Source organism: Chrysemys picta, chromosome 5 (genome assembly GCF_011386835.1).
Source record: "Chrysemys picta bellii isolate R12L10 chromosome 5, ASM1138683v2, whole genome shotgun sequence".
In the NCBI taxonomy this organism is placed as follows: Eukaryota; Metazoa; Chordata; order Testudines; family Emydidae; genus Chrysemys; species Chrysemys picta.
This window is the reverse complement of record NC_088795.1, coordinates 9285163-9299530: the sequence shown is the minus strand read 5'-3', so window position 1 is coordinate 9299530 and position 14368 is coordinate 9285163.

Here is a 14368-nt window from a genome sequence, read left to right as displayed (position 1 = left end):
AGGCAGTTTTGAAAATCCACCCTAGATAAAGATGTTGATTTGCAAAAGTTCTGAGCACCTCGCAGCTCCCATGGAAGTCAGCAGAAACTGTTGGGATCGCAGCACCTTTGAAAATCAGGCCACTTAAGTTGGTAGTGTAGACCATGCCTATGTTAGTATAACTAAGTTGCTAAGGCCTGTGGAAAATCCACACGCCTGCCCGGTGCCGTTATGCTGACCTAACCCCGCTACAGACAGCACTGTGTCGATGGGAGGGCTTCTCCCATTGACACAGCAACTGCCTCTTGGGGACATGGAGATGGGAGAAGCTCTCCTGTTGGCATAGGTAGTATCTTCATTAAGCGCTACAGTGATGCAGCTGCACAGGGGCCTTAGGAGCCTAAACTTGTGGCACCAATTTTTGCTTTGCATGGCCAGGTGGGATGACATGGGGAACAGGGCCGGCTCCAGGCACCAGCTGAGCAAGCTGGTACTTGGGGTGGCAGATTGTTGGAGGCGGCATTCTGCCCAATCCTAGGGCGGCACGGCCGCTTTTTGTTTTTGTTTTGTTTTTGTTTGTTTGTTTGTTTTGCTCTGGCCGCCCTGTAGGGGGTGGCGGCGCGGAGAACCAGAGCGCCCTGCAGGGCAGTCCTCTTCCTTCCCTCCCCGCCGACCGGAGCGGAGTCCTCGCGGCAGGTGGCAGCGCAGCGGGAGGGGCCGTGTGGCAGCACCCCTGCTGTAGCCCTGGCAGCCCACTTCTCTCTCTCTCCCGCCCCCCCTCTTTCCCCCCAGCCGGTCCCCCTGCACCCGCGCTCCGGTTTTTTGCTTTGCCGTTCTGGCCGCCCCGTTTATTTTTTTTTTGCTTGGGGCGGCCAAAAAGCCAGAGCCGGCCCTGATGGGGAAGGTACCAGATGATGATTGAGGCAGATAGCAAGTATATTTCAGAAGATGGAAATCCATCCAGCGTGCCGTCAAGGGAAAGGAACACAAGCGATGGGAGGTAAAATGAGAGCAGCCTAATCCAAAGTCCATTGGACTCAGGCTCGGAGAGAGGGGAATGACATTACGCACTCCCAGGAGACCGAGCTTGTAGAACTCAAGGAAGTTTGGGGTGTTGAAGGGGGAACCTTTTGTGAATTAAATCTAAATGTGTGAAATGTTCTGACAGTCATTCTGTTCCACACGGTTGAAAAGCTGGATGACAGCCCTTTGCCACACCTGCTAAGAAATAACACGATTTGTACAAAACATACCTTGGACTCCCAGTGCCTGGCGTTAAACAGCTCCCCAGATAGTACAACACGTCATTCTATGATGATGCCTTATCTCTCTCTTGGGAGAGGGATAGCTCAGTGGTTTGAGCATTGGCCTGCTAAACCCAGGGTTATGAGCTCAATCCTTGAGGGGGCCACTTAGGAATCTAGGGCAAAAAATCTGTCTGGGGATGGGTCCTGCTTTGAGCAGGGGGTGGGACTAGATGACCTCCTGAGATCCCTTCCAACCCTGATATTCTATTCCTCAGGCAATAGCTGGGGAGCTACTTACCACAAAGTTGGGCAGTTCTTTACATCTCCATTTTCCATTCTGACTCCAGCCTTTCTGCCTCCCTCTCTCAAGGTCCAGATCCTCTCAGCTCTCATGTCTTCTTTCTGCTAACAGGATTCCTCCATTCCCAGGTCACCCTCTTCACTCTAGGGGCCACAGAGCTTATTACTCTTGTTACATCAAACCTCTTTCCCCCCCGTAGCACGCAGATTCCCTCTTTCTGGCTTCACCAAGCTGCCTTCACGCTAAGCTAGATCCTACAGACTTCATCTTCGTCTGTGTTCATCTTCTTGACATGATTGCTGGTGACAGCGGTGTGCCTGCCCTATTTCCTGCAGTGATAACTTTCAGGACATTATGAATCCTGAATTTGCTGTGGGTCAGGACCCCCTGTTCACCCATGAATTATGAAATAAGTGGGATACATTACACAGCTGCGTAATGACAGCATGATGCAATGTTTAGCTCACAAATCAATTCCCAAAGCCGGTCACTTTTAGGCCATATCAGCACTCCATCTCATTTCCCATGATGCCCTTTGATGGAATTTACCTTGCAAAAGGCAGGTGAGAAACTGTCTACAGGAAGTACCTCCATGCCTAATATAAGATGCAATAACTGGAGGCCGCAGTTTAACATCATTGAAAGCATTCTTCCTCCAGATTTTTTCACTTATTATTGCCCTGTGTTAAATGGAAACATTTAATAATCAAAGCATGTAGCGCTCAACTTCCACACGGCTGCATTGGCTCATATCTTGTAAAAGAGGGCCAGACGCCATCACGTACATCTCTGCCTTTTATGGTCAGACTGCTAAATTAATACTCGCATTTGTCTACACTGAAGCACTTTGGAACCATGCAATAAATAACAAAATACAATCGCAATACATTAACTGAGTAAGAACAGCAACAGGGGCAATCTACAAAAAGGTCTATTTATAGATGACTTGTGGAACAACCTGAGAAGGTTTTTGGTTGAAACATGGAGCGTTTGGTTGCTTACTGTGCATACCCATAATGAAACTCTTGCAATGTTGCTGAAAACACGGGCTGCTTGGCTTGATTTTTCAGCCACCCGACTACTTGTTTAGTTCCAGATCTCTCAAGTGTTTTATTTTGAAGCAGATGCGCCTCTGGACTGTGTTTGTGCCAAGTTTTGCATAATGTCTTATGTTCTTTATCAGTACAACAATATGAAATATTTAATAGGAAGTTATCACTGTGGCCAATATAAAAGATTAAACAGGCCTGTCAGTCTGTGTTCCCAAGAAGGAAACATGGTATACAGATGGAATCAGAAGAAACAGCATCAAATATACAGCTATGGAATCTGATCAAAACATTAGCGTCTCTGCTTTCTTGGTCAGCAGTTTCATCACACCAAGCGGTGGGGAACAAGGCTAGGAAAGCGATTGTGCTTCTTTTAAAAAACATAACCAACGTGACATTACATAGCTTATCTAAGGTGTACCCCCTTTCCTGTAGTAGCCGAACACCCCACATTTAGTAGCATAGGTATCCTCACAACACTCTGGGGTGGGCCGGCAGGCAGGTCTATCAACCCTATTGGACAACTGGTGGACCTGAGACACTTGCCCAACGTCACACAGGAAGCCTGGGACAGAACACTGAATTGAGCTCATTTATCCAACTTTCAGGATAGCAACCTAACCCCTCGACCATCTACCCTCTCTGATACAAGCATGTTCTGCGGGAAAAAGCTTAGAATAAGAAGGCAGACTGGTTTTGTGGCTTAATCCTTAGCCTGGGACCTGGGACAGCTGGGTTCCATTCTTGGGTCTGACACAGACTTCCTGTGGGACTTTGGACCACTAATTTAATAGCCTTGGTGCCTCAGTTGTCCCATCTATGAAATAGGATTAATCATAGAATCATAGAATATCAGGGTTGGAAGGGACCTCAGAAGGTCATCTAGTCCAACCCCCTGCTCAAAGCAGCACCGATCCCCAACTAAATCATCCCAGCCAGGGCTTTGTCAAGCCTGGCCTTAAAAACCTCTAAGGAAGGAGATTCCACCACCTCCCTAGGTAACCCATTCAAGTGCTTCACCACCCTCCTAGTAAAATAGTTTTTCCTAATATCCAACCTAAACCTTCCCCACTGCAACTTGAGACCATTGCTTCCTGATCCCCACCCTTGTCTATTTAGAGTCTATGCTGTGACAGATTGACAATTCCATAAGGTTTGTTCAGGATATTAAGATAACTGTTATTGAATTAAAGTCAACCCTATTGACTTAGCGATTAACACCTTTGGAGTTCATTGTATTACACATGTAAATGTTTATGCATTACTGTCTTTCTGCTAAAGTAGATCTCAAGCTTAAGACCATCTGTGGAAGGGGATGAGGCTGTTCAAAGGTCTTTTTAGAACACTGTGTGCGAAGTGAACTTCCTTAGGAAATACCTTGTGGTGAGGGGAATGCAACTTCTCCCCCTCCAAAGTCAACCGTCCGAAACTACACCCTGTGGGGAGAGCAACTCTTTGTATACTAACTATCTGCTTCTGGAAGTGCCAGATCAAAGACCCCTGAACTGCATAAAAAGGGATGTGAACATGTTATGAGTGTGCTTGTTCTGAGCTGAAGCACCAACGAGCATGTAATCACAAGGATACTCCTAGGGTGGGATGTTAAAAGACTGCACTTGCCAGAGCCCATGTGAGAGAGTTGGGATGAGCTTGGGAAGGCTTATTAGCATATGGGTAGGTTCTTTTCTTTTCTTTTTTCTACTATGTTTTCTCTGGGAGAGCATTAAACCATCTCAGATTCATGGACGATATTGTGTTGATCACCAAAAATACTATCAAACTACAGAAAATGCTGCAAGAACTCAACACAAAAAGCAGCCAAGTCAGATGGAAAATTAACTGCTTCGAAATCAAAGTTATGTTTGATGCCTTATCAAAAAACCCAAATAACAATCAAGGGAGAACAAATAGAAGAAGTTGAGCAATACGTCTATTTGGGCCAAGAAATTAACATGCGCCACGATCAGGAAGGTGAAATCTTGTGAAGAAAGAAAGCAGGTTGATGCGCATTCAATTCTATCAAGGACGTCCTCCAAGGAAAAATCAACAAGGAAACACGCGCCAGCCTCTTCAACTCAACAGTACTGCCAGCAATGTTGTACGGCAGCGAAACCTGGGCGCTGACGAAGACAGAGCAGCAGCAACTGTCTGTCACGGAGAGGGGGATGGAAAGAAAATTCTGGGAATTTCAATCTGCGACCAAGTCCCCAATGAAGTGATCAGACAGCAGAGTGGAGTGCAGGACCTTGTTGTTGAGAGCAGACATGGTAAATGCGACGGGACGGGCATATCGCGAGGCTCACTGATAATCGATCGACCGCAGATGTGTTGTGATCGGCGCACTCTATACAAGGGCTGAAGGACTGATTGATCAAGGTGATGTTTTCTCTGTGATGCTGAAGAATGGAGTAGGCTTACTTAGAAAGAGCTGCATGGTAACATAGCTGCAGCACTCACGCAGCTATCCATCTTCAAAGAAGAAAACTAGCAGGTGTTCTAAGGCACCTGTCTGTGCTGGAACTGACACCTGGACAGTAGGGAACTGTCCAGCCTGGGAAAACCCCGCTCAGAAGGGGGAGAGACATGTGTCTCCATGCAAGAGAGGTTACAGCTGCAGAGCTGAAATCTGAGAATGGGATCCCTTGCTGAATGTCTGAGGGGAAAATACAGGTACAGTTGCCCTGAACGGCAATACATGCTCTGTGGGACAGGACCTCTCTCTTACAATGGGCCCCTGAGCTCGGCTGGGGTCTCTAGGTGTTTCTGTAACATAAATAATAATAGGATGAACTGGACTTTTGTGAAGGACTCTTGGTGCTTGAAACAGAGAGCTTATCCCTATGGAATTGGCAAACAAAAATGGTTCGGTGGAAGTGCATCTACGCCAGCCCAACTGAAATTCACTGCTGTACAATGCCACTGAGTCAATGGCTGAAGTTTACGGAGCCTGATCCACCTCTAGCCTGATATAACGCGACCCGATATAACACGAATTCGGATATAACACGGTAAAGCAGTGCTCCGGGGAGGGGGCTGCGCACTCCGGTGGATCAAAGCAGGTTCGATATAATGCGGTTTCACCTATAAGGTGGTAAGATTTTTTTGGCTCCCAAGGACAGCGTTATAACGAGGTAGGGGTGTAATTGATGATATTTTTTACGATAAATGACAGCTTTCGTTATTTTACCTACTATATTAACAACAATCCATTTGCACTGTGGTAATACAAGTGCCTCAGGGGGTTAGGTACCCAGCTCACTGGGAGTTGGGCAAATAACTCCCTTCGATACTTTTAAAAAAATCCTGCCCCAGGTACATATAACAGGGGTTAAAGAAAATATCTCCTCGCTGGACAGCATCACACACTTGTCCAGGTGAATTATGGGGATTGAAAATAATACCGCCTAATTCTATACAGCATGTTTCCTCAGTAGACATCAAAGCACTTTACAAAGAAAGGCAGGGTCCTTAGCCTCATTTTACAGCTGGGGAAACTGAGGCACAGAATGACCCCATGACTTGCTGAAGGCCACCCCGCAGGCCAGGGGCAGAGCCAGGAATAACACTTAAGCGCTCCTGAGTTCTAGCCCAGGATACTGTGCAGTCATCCACATAGATAACGAATCATAAAGTTAGGCAATGGCACAGTTAATAGCAATGCACCTCTACCCCCCCTCCATGGTCAAACAAGGGCACCCACTCTAGGCAGCTGGTTCCTCTGCCAGAGACACAGGGAGCAGCCCTGTGTCTCTCTCCCACCCAACCAGGGTTTTCCAGGCTGCACTCATCCCTGCCTTTACCGTGTTATTTCCCAGCAAGTCAGCCTGCTTAAACAGGCCAGCATCTGCACTTTGCTTTCTCTCTGAAGGCTAGGGACAATGTAATTCCCAGCTCTCATAAGCTACCACATCGCTCATTATAAGCAAGGGTAATTATTCTTAAGGTGAAAGCATTACAGCGAAAACACACAAAAGCTCATCTACAGAGGCTGAACGCTTAGCAGCAGTTACCCATCAGCCTCACGGAGGAGTCTCAGTACTCCAAAGTCTTTCCAACCCCTCCCTGGACAGACGGTCCTGTGCATTTGCTGGATCAAAAAGCAGAGCGGAGGCAGTTTAAACTCAGGCAATTTATTCAAAAATCCTTCCTTTGTCTGTCGGTCTCTGGAGAATCCAGTTTGAGCTAGTTATAGGTAGTGAGACCTCTGTGGAGGTTTTTACAACCTAAATGAATTTGTCTAATTGTCCTCTCACCCCCACTGTTCTTGGTTCCTAGAGCCTCTATGTTACCCTACCCCATAGAATTACAGACCGTCCTTGACCCACCACGTCATACAGTGAGAGCTCCCAAAGATGTTGCTAGATTCTGCCATATGTCACACACTTCCTCTGGAACAGGTTGTGTACACACGATACGGGGACCTGAGAGTCTGAGCCAATCTGTGAAAACTGACAAGGCAAAATACCCTCCCCTATAGCAAAAAATCTCTTCTCTAATGGGAGAGATTTTTCAAAAGCACTCAGTCTTGCCTTTACTCTGCTTCAAGTGATGTCAGACCTCCCAGTGACTTCCCTGGGAGCAAAGCGAGGCCACCAGTGAGCCCTTGGGGAAATCTCACGGTTGCACTGCGTGGCGACGATCATCTTGACAATGACAGTTTGTGCCCTCTTACCATAATTGCCTATATGTAAAATAATGTACTAGGGACCATTTTCCAAATAAATTAGGTGCCTGCAGAGCCAGCAACCTGGTAGGTTAATTGTAATATGAAACAAAGCCATGAAATATTAAGGTTTGGAGAAATCATCTGGAGAGTGCATGTGCTGTGATCTTCCAAAAGGGCTAGCCCTTTTTTCAAAAAGCTGTACCCCAAGAAGGCTAGCCCTGCTGGTGGGTGTATTTTGGGGAATGACTCTAGTCATTGCTATGCCGGATCATAGCTGGGATCCAGCTAACCCAGTAGTCTGTCTTCAACAGGGGCCATAGCCACCTGGCTCAGAGGCAGGTGCAAAAAGCCATATGGAGATGAACGAAATACCCTGCTCAGGGTGATTTTCTTGTTTAACTCCCATCACTTTGTGGTTAATAATAAATAGCAGCATATGGACAATACAGGATAGCCTTTTGGATAAAATTGTACATCATGTGGATGTTCTCATCTATATAGCTATATCTAATCTTTTTCTCAATATTGATTAGCATGTTGCTCCAATGATATCTTGCGGTGATGCATTGCACAGCTTAAATGTGTTTTGTACAAAGAAAGCATAATAAAAAAGGATACGTTGTGTAAACTAGTTCCTTGGGTCACTTTTCCCTGTTGCCTTTGAAATCCATTAGATGTCTGTTTGAACTTGTACAGGAAAAGATCATTTGGCATTCCTGATTGACTACCTGCGTAGCATTCATTATTTTATAACAATGCAATTTTACGATAAAGTTCTGAGGCCAGACTGTCTTGGGATGCATGGGGTAGGGAATGGGGGGAGGGGAGAAAGGGCTAGAAAAGGCTCCTATGCCCTTACATAACTATGTAAGGTCCAGAGACAAGCCAGCTCCGGGAATAAAATGACCACAGTACAGAACATATACCAACAACAACCTTACTATTTTTCACATGCCCAGCCATCGCTGTTCCATGACTAATCTGGTAGATTTGCCTCTCTTGAAGTTCAGTGTATCATAATATGTTCTTCGCAAATGGAAGGTGTTGTGGTGGGGTGGTTACCCCACTCTTGCCCTGAAGGGCTTAAAACAGCCCTGGGGGAAGGTTGTTGCTGGGAGCTGCTAAGCTGGGCTGATTGTGAAGCAGCTGCAGCTGGGCCACACCCCAATCAGGCCTCAGCTGGCCTGTATAAAAAGGCTGGGAGCCAGAGGCCAGCAGTCTCTCTCTGCCTTCAGAGGGAGAAGGGCCTGGCTGCAGTGAGCTAGACACAGAGTACCTGAGTGGAGCAGGGCCGGGGAAAGGCTGGGGAGCTCCAGCCTGGATAGCCCCAGGCTGCGGCCTAGTAGGAGGCCAAGGGGTACTGGGGGTTGCAGAGGGCAGCCCATGGGTAGGCCAAGGCAGCAGGTCCAAACCCAACCTTGCCTGTGATGAGTGGCCTATACTGCAATCTGCCCCAGGGAGTGGGGGCTAGTTGGTGACTGGCAGTGGCCTTATTCTGAGGTGAGGTAGGGATAGTGGGTGTGGGTTCCCAAGAGGGAGGAGACCCTAGTACTGAGGGGTGTACTGCCAGGGGGCAGCACCCCAGATACAAAGGCACCGGGGTCCAGGAGGGACATGGGGGCCAGAGGACAGGCAGACCACAGGCCTGCAGAGGGCGCTCCAGGATGCTGGAAGAGCTAATTGCCAGAAGTCACCAGCAGGAGGTGCCACAGGGGTGAGTCCGCTCATCCACAGTGTTTATTAAAGAAAAAGAACTACAACTGCAAACACAAATAAATAAGTTTCCTCATAGCTCATGTTCTAGCTTTGTCTCTCTTGCTTACCAGATACCCCACACTGTCTGGACTGCTATACAGCAGACAGATACATCTAGTGCAGGGGTTCTCAAACTGGGGGTTGGGACCCCTCAGGGGGTCACGAGGTTATTACATGGGGGGGTTGTGAGCTGTCAGCCTCCACCCCAAACCCTGCTTTGCCTCCAGCACTTATAATGGTGTTAAATATACAAAAATGTGCTTTTAATTTATAAGGGGAGTCACACACAGAGGCTTGCTATGTGAAAGGGGTCACCAGTATAAAAGTTTGAGAACCACTGGTCTAGTGGCTGAATAATGTATCGCAAGTAAGCATGTAAAAAAAACCAATAATTCTTAATCTGCAATCATCAAAATGCTATGGAAGGACCACAAATTAGTTAAACTCACCTTGACATCAAGTGAATTGGTATTTAATTGGCACTGGAATAATCAAACGTATTTTTCATACAGTTTGGTGGCTATTACATTTTTTCTAATTTTGGATTAATTTAAAAATGCAGAAGGGTGAATGATTAGCTATAGGGCCTTCACAACAGATAAGGACGCCACAGACTCAGTGCTAGGGAATACAAACATTCCGGTTCACATTGTCAATCATGGGATATTAAAGAAAGAGCCCACACTATGGTTGGCTTATAATAAACATACAGCTAAGAACAGATATTCAGAATTGCTCAGTACCAACCAACTTACACTGAGGGGAAGCCGAGCACCATTGAAAATCTGGCCTTTTCATACAGATGCCTAAATGGTGCTGAGCACTCGGGAAAAATCGGGTCCAGAGATGGACCAGATGGGTCCCAGTTTAGAAAAACAGGTAAGCATATAGTTGAGTAAGTCCATCCCAGTTCAGTACAGCACATAAGCACATTCTTAACTTGGGCATGTAACATGGGTGTTGAAGTGCTTTCCTGACTAGGGATGCTTTTCTTAATTGGCGTCTAGATACCGTCCTCAAGTGTCTGGCAAATGTGGCAGCGGATGGCCCACCGACTTTAGAGCCCATCCTCTTCAGCAACATGACTACAAGGCTCTCGCGTGCTACTTTTGACTCCTCCTCCACAGAAGGGCACTGGGTGTGCGCTTCTTGTAAGCCACACTTGGTTAAACATGCTCGATACTTGGCTCCCAAGAACAGCCCAATAGAAACGGAGCAAAAAAATCCCAATCCAAACCAGACCACTCCAGTATTGAAGGGCTGCAGCACTTAGGTCAGATCCCAATGGCCAGGGCCGGTTCCAGGCACCAGTGAATGAAGCAGGTGCCTGGGGCGGCCAGTAGAAAGGGGCAGCGCTCCGTCCGGTATTGGGGCGGCACATCCAGGTCTTCGGCGACGGGTCCTTCACTCCCCTTCTTCTTCTTCTGCGGCAGCTCAATCGTTTTGGTTTTTTTTTCTTCGCTGCTTGGGGCAGCAAAAAAGCTGGAGCCAGCCCTGCCAACGGCCGCTGACGCCATCATGATGAACAAAAGGAACCTGCACATAGAATCTAAGGGCCTGGACATTGGTACCAAATCCATGTACCCTGGTGAATACTCACAGGTTGCCTACCACAAAGTGCCCTTGAAAAGGCTGCCTGGCTTAACAACAAATGCAACACACAGGTGCTTCTCTTTCCCCCCCTTGTACTAATTAAAATCTGTTCTTTATACTCTGGCAACAACCCCCTCTCCTGGATATTGCAGTAGCCTTGGGGAGAGGAGTATCACTGATAAGAAACCAGCACGCTATCAATCCTGTGTGGCTGCAAGACCGTGTGTTAATTCTTGTAATAAAATGAGCATACTTGACTGGCAAAAGGGATTGACAGAGGGATTCACTAATCCCTGCAAGGTGATAAAATGCATGCGTCCTTCCCCTTCTGCTATGCAGATCAGCAGTCGAGAAAAAATACAAAGAAAGGGCATGGTGTGTGTGCGTGCGTGCGTCCATCCAAATAGACAATTCATGGCATGAGGACACACTGATCATCAAACTAACTCTGTTTAATTAGCGTCTGTCAGCTTTAACGTTTCTCCCTCTGTATTCAGAAGTTACTGAGCAGTTGCCTATGTTAGACAGCTTGCAAACTAAATTTGATGTAAAATGGGTGCACTGCAAACCCCTAATCTCAATGCACGGGAGTGTCTCAGGGCCAGATTGCCAAAGATATCTCCCATTTCCCCATGAAGAGTGAGGTGCCTAACCTGCTCAGGCACATCTGGAGATCCTGGTAGGTGCCCATGTGGACCTTTAAGCCCCTAAATACCTTTGAAAAACTGGCCCATAGACAATTTTGAAAATCAGATTTAGGGTCTTCCATCATAGAATATCAGGGTTGGAAGGGACCTCAAAGCAGGATCAATCCCCAACTAAATCATCCCAGCCAGGGCTTTGTTAGGCCTGACCTTAAAAACCTCTAAGGAAGGAGATTCCACCACCTCTCTAAGTAACCCATTCCAGTGCTTCACCACCCTCCTAGTGAAAAAGTTTTTCCTAATATCCAGCCTAACCCTTCCCCACTGTTTCTGCTTGTTCTGTCATCTGCTACCACTGAGAACAGTCTAGATCCATCCTCTTTGGAACCCTCTTTCAGGTAGTTGAAAGCAGCTATCAAATCCCCCCCACCCCCACTCTTCTCTTCTGCAGACTAAACAATCCCAGTTCCCTCAACCTCTCCTTATAAGTCATGTGCTCCAGCCCCCTAATCATTTTTGTACCCTCCGCTGGACTCTTTCCAAATTTTCCACATCCTTCTTGTAGTTTGGGGCCCAAAACTGGACAGTACTCCAGATGTGACCTCACCAATGTCGAATAGAGAGGAATGATCACATCCCTCGATTTGCTGGCAATGCCCCTACTTATACAGCCCAAAATGCCGTTAGCCTTCTTGGCAGCAAGGGCACACTGTCGACTCATATCCAGCTTCTCGTCCACTGTGACCCCTAGGTCCTTTTCTGCAGAACTGCTGCCTAGCCACTCGGTCCCCAGCCTGTAGCAGTGCATGGGATTCTTCTGTCTTAAGTGGAGGACTCTGCACTTGTCCTTGTTGTACCCCCTCAGATTTCTTTTGGCTCAATCCTCTAATTTGTCTAGGTCCCTCTGTATCCTATCCCTACCCTCCAGGGTATCTACCACTCCTCCCAGTTTAGCGTCATCTGAAACTTGCTGAGGGTGCAATACACGCCATCCTCCAGATCATTAATGATGATATTGTACAAAACCGGCCCCAGGACTGACCCTTGGGGCACTCCGCTTGATACCAGCTGCCAACTAGACATGGAGCCATTGATCACTACCCATTAAGCCTGACAATCTAGCCAGCTTTCTATCCACCTTATAGTCCATTCATCCAGCCCAGACTTTTTTAACTTGCCAGCAAGAATACTGTGGGAGACCGTATCAAAAGCTTTGCTAAAGTCAAGGAATAACACGTCCACTGCTTTCCCCTCATCCACAAAGCCAGTTATCTCCTCATAGAAGGCAATTAGGTTAGTCAGGCATGATTTGCCCTTGGTGAATCCATGCTGACTGTTCCTGATCACTTTCCTCTCCTCTAAGTACTTCAGAATTGATTCCTTGAGGACCTGCTCCATGATTTTCCCAGGGAATGAGTTGAAGCTGACTGGCCTGTAGTTCCCTGGATCCCCCTTTTTCCCTTTTTAAAAGATGGGCACTACATTAGCCCTTTTCCACTCATCTGGGACTTCCCCCGACCACCATGAGTTTTCAAAGATAATGGCCAATGGCTCCGCAATCACATCCGCCAACTCCTTAGCACCCTCGGATGCAGCGCATCCGGCTCCATGGACTTGTGCTCGTCCAGCTTTTCTAAATAGTCCTGAACCACTTCTTTCTCCACAGAGGCCTGGTCACCTCCTACCCATGCTGTGCTGCCCAGTGCAGTAGTCTGGGAGCTGACCTTGCATCATATAGATGCTTTTGAAAATGATAGCCTAATTCTATTAATTACTGTATTAAACGGGAGCATTAAGCACTGGTGAAATTAAATCAGTATAGTTACACTGGGGCAAAAAACCAGCAACAACCTACGTGTAGCACAGCTGTGGATTTAATATTAATATCTCAGAGACCGCTTATGCAGTCTTTTCCTACAGTTACAACTCCCCTTTTCCAGCGGCTGGAGAGGAAGGAGAATCTCGCCGATCCTACAGAGCTAGTTTTGAAGGGGATGGCTGTGGATTCTCGACCCCTTGTAACACACATTGAACATGTACAAAGAGGTATTTGAATTATAATTATCATCATGGACCTGGCTGTTAAGAATAATAATACAAAAGATGTGGTGGGAAAGGTCTCATTTTTGTATAGGGTTTTTAAAAATAAAAGTCACAAGCCTGTCTATAGGCTCCCACTCAACAAAGCACTCTTACAGCCATGCTTAAACTTAAGCACGTGAATATAGTCCCACTGATGTCAGTGGAGGCCAGTTCCCGCCTAACCCGTAAGGTGCGGCACATGAGTTCTCGTGTGCTGCAGACTTTTCGTACAGAGTTCATTTCTTTCCCCTTTGTATTAAACTGGAAGTGAATAGTCGTTCAGGTACGAATGTCATATTTTTGCTATGGCAAGCTTATTGCTCGTCAGCAGTCCCAGTTTTGCATGTTCTATAACGACGGCCCATTAGGAGAAAGCGTGTGGCTCTGAGGAACTACAGAGAGCTGCGAGAAGAAGCTTTATTCCAATAAACGATGGTACATCCCCAATGATGAAAATAAAAGACAATCTGCAAATGGAGGAGCTAATGGGCTCTGTGTTTGTATGACACAATTGGTAGAGCACTTGCAAACAGAATCATCTCATTCTCTGGTCTCACCTACCCAAAGGAGCTAGACGGGACAGAATGAAACTGTGTGAGTAGGTTAAACTGATTTAATAACTTTTACCTATATGCCGATTAGCACAAGCAGGCAACAAATTCCCACAAGAAGTCAGATGAATTTAAAAAATGAATTTGCTTGAGCTGTGTTACAAATTACTGTATAATAAATATTACCATAGTGCCTAGAAGCGCCAACTAAAATCAGGGCCACATTGTCTGGGAACTATACATACACCTCTACCTCGATATAACACTGTCCTCGGGAGCCAAAAAATCTTACCACGTTATAGGTGAAACCGCGTTATATCGAACTTGCTTTGATCTGCCAGTGTGTGCAGCCCCCCCCCCCCCCCCCAGAGCGCTGCTTTACCGCGTTATATCCGAATTCATGTTTTATCGGGGTAGAGGTGTACATATATAGAAAGCAAGGTCCCTGCCCTACAGTGCTTTCAATCTCAGGCCTTGATCCCGCAGAAATTAACACAAGTG